Source organism: Sminthopsis crassicaudata, chromosome 6, assembly GCF_048593235.1.
Source record: "Sminthopsis crassicaudata isolate SCR6 chromosome 6, ASM4859323v1, whole genome shotgun sequence".
Taxonomy (NCBI): Eukaryota; Metazoa; Chordata; class Mammalia; order Dasyuromorphia; family Dasyuridae; genus Sminthopsis; species Sminthopsis crassicaudata.
Window position 1 is genome coordinate 181,115,402 of NC_133622.1, and position 5,237 is coordinate 181,120,638.

Sequence of the window (5,237 nt, forward strand, 5' to 3'; positions counted from 1 at the left end):
AATATTAAGTATCTGAGATCAAATTTGAACTCGGGTCCTCCTGGACTTCAGGGCTGGTGCTCTATCCCCTGTGCCACCCAGCTGCCCTGTGCCCTTTTTTTAATGCCAGGTGTGTGGGTTGTATCAGTACTCATGAATTAGGTCTGTTATAAAATGTATCCAGAAATTTTAAATATAAAGACATCATGATGAAATTAAGAACATTTTGTAAACATTTATTTTAACTTATCAGTAATACCTTTGCCCTAAACATGATAAATAGTAATTATCAAGAAATTTTTAATGAGAACAGTGTGATTTGAATGGGCTATGTCTCTTTTTGGAAAATTCCAGTTTAATCCAGGAATTCTTAATCCTTGATAATCATATTAAATCCTTGAATCCGTTCTCTGAATCCTGTTTTGAAAGGCATCCATTATAATGTGGTCATTATTTTACAAAACCATGTCTTAGAACTCGGATCAAGAATCAATAGTGTAAAGGTCTGCTTTAAGGATGGGTGGGATTTGATAATCTGTTTATCTCCACCCTCCAGCCCCCTATCCCATCTTTTTCATTTTTATTTTTTCACTTAATAGCATTTTATTTTTTCCAATTACATGAAAAGATAATTTTCAATATTTATTTTGTAAAATTTCCAGTACCAATTTTTCCCCTTACCTCCCCCTCCCCCCAAGATAGGAAACAATCTGACATGAGTTATATGTGTACACTCATTTTGAACATTTTAAATCTTATTTAAACAGTCATGTTCTGAAAGAAAAATCAGAATAAAAGAGAAGCCATGAGGAAGAAAAAACAACAAAAAAGTGAAATAGTATGTTCTGCTGTTTTCAATTTCCAGTCTCCTAGTCATTTTTCAAGCCATCTGCCTCGTTATGAAAATGTGTTTTTCAGAATCTAGCTAGGAAATTGGCATTTTCTGTGGTGTTAGCCAGTTCTTATTATCATAATTAGAAGGTGTTTCATCTTTGTATTTGTGGCAAGTCAAAAGCCCATAGAAACTCTCCACGAGTTAGACTTGTTAACACTAAAGGATGTCCAAATTCTTATAGTGCAGTAGTATTGATAGGTGAAGGACCTAATCTTCCTTAAGGTTTCTCTACTCGGGATGACTTCTCGGGGTCACTGGCTCATGTGTATGAGGCGTGGAAATTAGATTTCACATCCTTTTGGTAATTTCCAACGTGGGGGATTGACTTCTTGTCCAAACTGATTCGGCAGATTCTCATAATCTTTACCTAACATGGCTAATCTGGAGCTCGGTCTGCTGGTCCGTATATTGCAGGATTCTTTGCCATCATTTTAAACTTGAATATTTTGTGGGGGACACGAACTCGCACACACAGAATCACCTCCTCTCCCTATTATCTACAGATTCAAACAGGCATTGTGCTGAGAGCAAGAAAGGAAGACCTCACTGTTACTGTCACGGGAGCACCCACGTAGTGCCAGCTGCCAAGAAAATGGTAACGACTCCTTTCTTTTTTAAAAAAACTAATTTTTGAAAATGGGAACGTCTTATACTGGCCACTCTGCTAGACTGCCCGGGGTTAGACATTGCAACCCCCTAGAAATCAGCCACTCTTTTTCATCAAGCCCACCTATGCTGGTTTCTGGGGCTGAAGATCTTCAGTCTTTAAAAACACTTCCTCAATACGTGATTTGAGGATGGGGACATAACACCAGAAGTTGCTTTCTCAGAATTAGATTGAGTTTTGATGTCTAACATTTGACTCTTTAGAGGAAAGGAAAAAGGAAATATTTAATAAATGATGATTGAGGAATATCCAAGTCTTCTAGGGTGCTGTGGAAGATTAATCAAGTCTCATCCTGAGAAATTCTCGTACAATCATTTTAAACATATTTTAGATTATAATCATGTTATGAAAGCAAAATAAAAGGTGAAAACCGAGGAAGAAAAAACAAGTGAGACTTTTTTTCTTTTAATCTCTATTTACACGGCAAACTGGTGAATTTCTTTTAGGACCCAGGTCTTTTACATGGGGACCGTTTCTATTCAAGCTAAATCCATCTTCAGGTAATTCCAGTTATTTCACTCTCTTCTTTTCATACAAAAATAGAAATCATGGATAGACTGCCTTGTGGACAGTTGAGAGCCCTTCAGAAAGCAGTGGCTCACTCGTGGCTGCTCTGGAAGCTGCGATGCATTCTCTGGACAAAACAGCCCTGTCTGTCAGTGGCCACCTTCAAGTCTGGTAATAACTGTTCTTGCTTTAATAGATTAGATAGACCCCTTTGTTAAATCAGAAGTGAGAAGTAGACAGACGTAGGGGAGAGGGACTAGCAAGAGCTGTTTTTTTTGTTTTTGTTTTTGTTTTTGTTTTTGTTTTTGTTTATTTTGTTTTTTCTCCCTTTGAGTGTACTGGTGAGTTGCTAGACCAGTGACTCCTTAAACTGCAGTCTGGGGAAAATTTTTTTTAACTCTAACTTTTTTTTCGTTTTTTGGTATTTTGAAAAAGGATTTGCTCTGTAATCCTATGTTTGTCTAAAACTTTGAAAAAAGGTCTGTACTAGCATTTACTTTGTGCTGACTGTGCTAAGACATGGTGACATCAGTGCTGGGAAGTGTTAAGTCCTCCAAACCCTCTGCAGCTCACAGGGCTCGCATCACGGAGGGGCCGAAGAACCAGGCCACGGCTGAAGCCTTCTCCCTCACGCTGTACTGAGGGGGCTTCTCGGAGCCCTCCCTGGGCTTTCTGTGGGCCATGGGAGGGACAACCCGGGAGCGTTTCCCCCTCCTGCAGAGGGATGTCGGCTCTTCTTGCCATCTGGGAGGTAGGATGCTGTTCCCTGTCCTGTGCCAAGCTTTTCCTCAAGCAGGATGCTGGCGCTTAAGTAGCGAACGGCTCCTGCTGCAAATCCCTTGGGGAGCTCGGAGATTCTGTGTCAGACAAGCACCAGGCGCTGGGGACAGGACAGAAGGGACTGGCTTGGCAGTGGGGAGGCACCCAGCAAGGCCCCAGCTGTAGTTCGGCCCCTGGTTTTGTGGTGGAGGCCTCGGGTCCCCAGAGGAGGACCTCTCCAGGCAGGGAATGAGGTTCAGCTTTTCCTGCTGTGGGCCTTAGCCATGGGCCTCTGGCCCCAAATGGGGGGGACAAGGATGGGGTGAGCTGCCGCTCTAGCCAGGGAAAGTCAGTGACCCAGTCCCAGACTTGTGATTTGTACTGTCAGTCTCCCAAAGAAATCCCTCTTTTCACTGTCTGTTCTAGGCGGCCCGCAGGAGGAGAGAAGCAATCTCGCCGAGAGCTTGGCCCAAGGCCTAGTCGGAAGTGTCCCCCTCCCAGCACCTAGCCTTGGACTGAGACCCCCGAGTCTTCGCCCTTTTCTGGGCAATGCTACTCTTTAAAAGCCGGTTTCCCGTGAAACTAAACTTCAAGTGAAAGTTCTTATCTGAGGAAGTCGGCTGTCTCCTTGCTAACGTGCCCTCGTGTTTTGCCTGTCAGTGAAAATCCATGGAACCCCCTCCCCCAACTCTTCTACATCCAATGCCCCTGCCAGGCTCGGCCAAAAGGGGGCTTGGGACCAAGAACGTGACTGACTCTTGAATTGAGCAAGTCTTTGTTCAACTTTTCCCTGCATCCTTCTCCCCCCATTTTCTACGCTTCTGTGATATTAGCTTAATGTGAATTAAAATTTTAAGTGATTTCTGCTTGCTTTGCCATACTAAGCATTTGTTGAGGTGATTCCCCCCCCACATCCTTACTGTAAACTTTTCATGTGATGTGGCTCTTAAAGGGGGGAGGGGGAAATAATCTGTATCTGCACACAAAATCCCATCTTGTGTGGGAAGTAGGAGGTGGAGCAGATTACAACAGTTCAGCTCCCATGGCTGGCACCTTCCATCACCGAGCCTGGGCCCAGCCCTCACTCCAGGGAGCCTCCTCCGTCCTCTCCCTAGTCATTCCTTGCTCCCTCCCTCCCCGCCCAGTGATATCCTGAGACTTTTTTGTCGCCCTCAGAGGATAAACCAGGATTTACTGTTAGAGTAGAACACAACCTGTATATTCCTGCATGTGACAAAATGCCATCTGGAACGGAGGCTCTCCAGCCACTTGTTTTGAGCTTGTTTCCGTCTAGGAGATGCTTCAACCCAGTGACTTAAGCAGTAGTAAGTGCATCAGGATTATACAACAGTGAACTCTGCTGGGAGACCTGGGTGGTGGTCTTCCTTTTTTCCTGGAGTGCTTTCTGGAAAACCTCCCCAAAGGGTCAGCCCTCTAAAGAGAGCCAACTAGCAGGGACTGAAGAGTTGCTTCTTTTCCACAGAAAACTGGCCAGAAGCGGACGTTAAGGAAGATGAGGGGGCAGCTAGGTGGCGCAAGGGATAAGCACCAGCCAGGACTTGAGTCCAAGTGTGGTCTCAGGCACTTGACGCTCCCTAGCTGCATGACCCTGGGCAAGTCGCTTAACCCCAGCCTGGGGGGGGGGGATGAGGATTCCCTCGAGTTCAAGCAGCCAGTTTGAGCCGTTCAGTCTCCCTTCTCCCCCTTGTCGGCAGTTCTAGGACACCGCCCCTTACTGCTCAGCTCCAGCCTCCGCTCCTGCCGGTTCTTTCCCTTGAACGGTCTATTAGCAATAGCTCGGAGTTACCCAAGGCTTCACTTGGCAGCAGATACCAACAGACGTTGCATTAAGGAAGATTTGAAATCCAGTGAGGGCTCTGGCACGGAGCTGAGGTTCGGGGCTTTCATTAGTCACCAGATCAACGTCAGATGGATCCTGCGTGCGCCGTGGTAGTCACAGCCAGTACACACGGGCCCTTTGGCAGAGGCTGGCAGAGACAACAGTCCCCGGGAACATCTAGTCGCAAAGTAGAAAGTCACCGGAATTTAGAAGGGAAAAGGTGATTTTCACATAAGCATTTCTGAGGTCGGAGCCCTCACGCCAATCAGACTGGCTACTATGACAGAAGGAAAGTGACAAATGTAGGAGAAGCTTTGGGGAAATTGGGCTACTTAATTGTGAGCTGATCCAGCTGTGCCCAAAGGTCAATCAAGCTGTGCCGTACCTCTTCCCCCCCCCCCCCCCCCCAATTGAGGTTAATCCTTGAGGATCTATGCAGGGGTAATGTTTCAGCATTGACAACTGCCAAACCTTTTGTTCCAACTTTTCCCCTCCTCCCCCAGAGGGCAGGTCGACCAATACATGTTAAATGTGTTAGAGTATAAATTAAATACAATATCTGTATACATGTCCAAACAGTTGTTTTGGTG

The 5,237-nt window shown here is 45.3% G+C and overlaps 1 long non-coding RNA gene across 1 annotated transcript; it reads left to right on the top strand.

Moving 5' to 3' along the window:
* Window positions 1-1,390: 1,390 nt before the first annotated feature.
* Window positions 1,391-3,608, top strand: LOC141547857 (uncharacterized). The gene is made up of 3 exons (XR_012483648.1): window positions 1,391-1,469; window positions 2,085-2,219; window positions 3,234-3,608. It is a non-coding gene; the product is annotated as an uncharacterized LOC141547857 (long non-coding RNA).
* The last annotated feature ends 1,629 nt before the right edge of the window (window positions 3,609-5,237 follow it).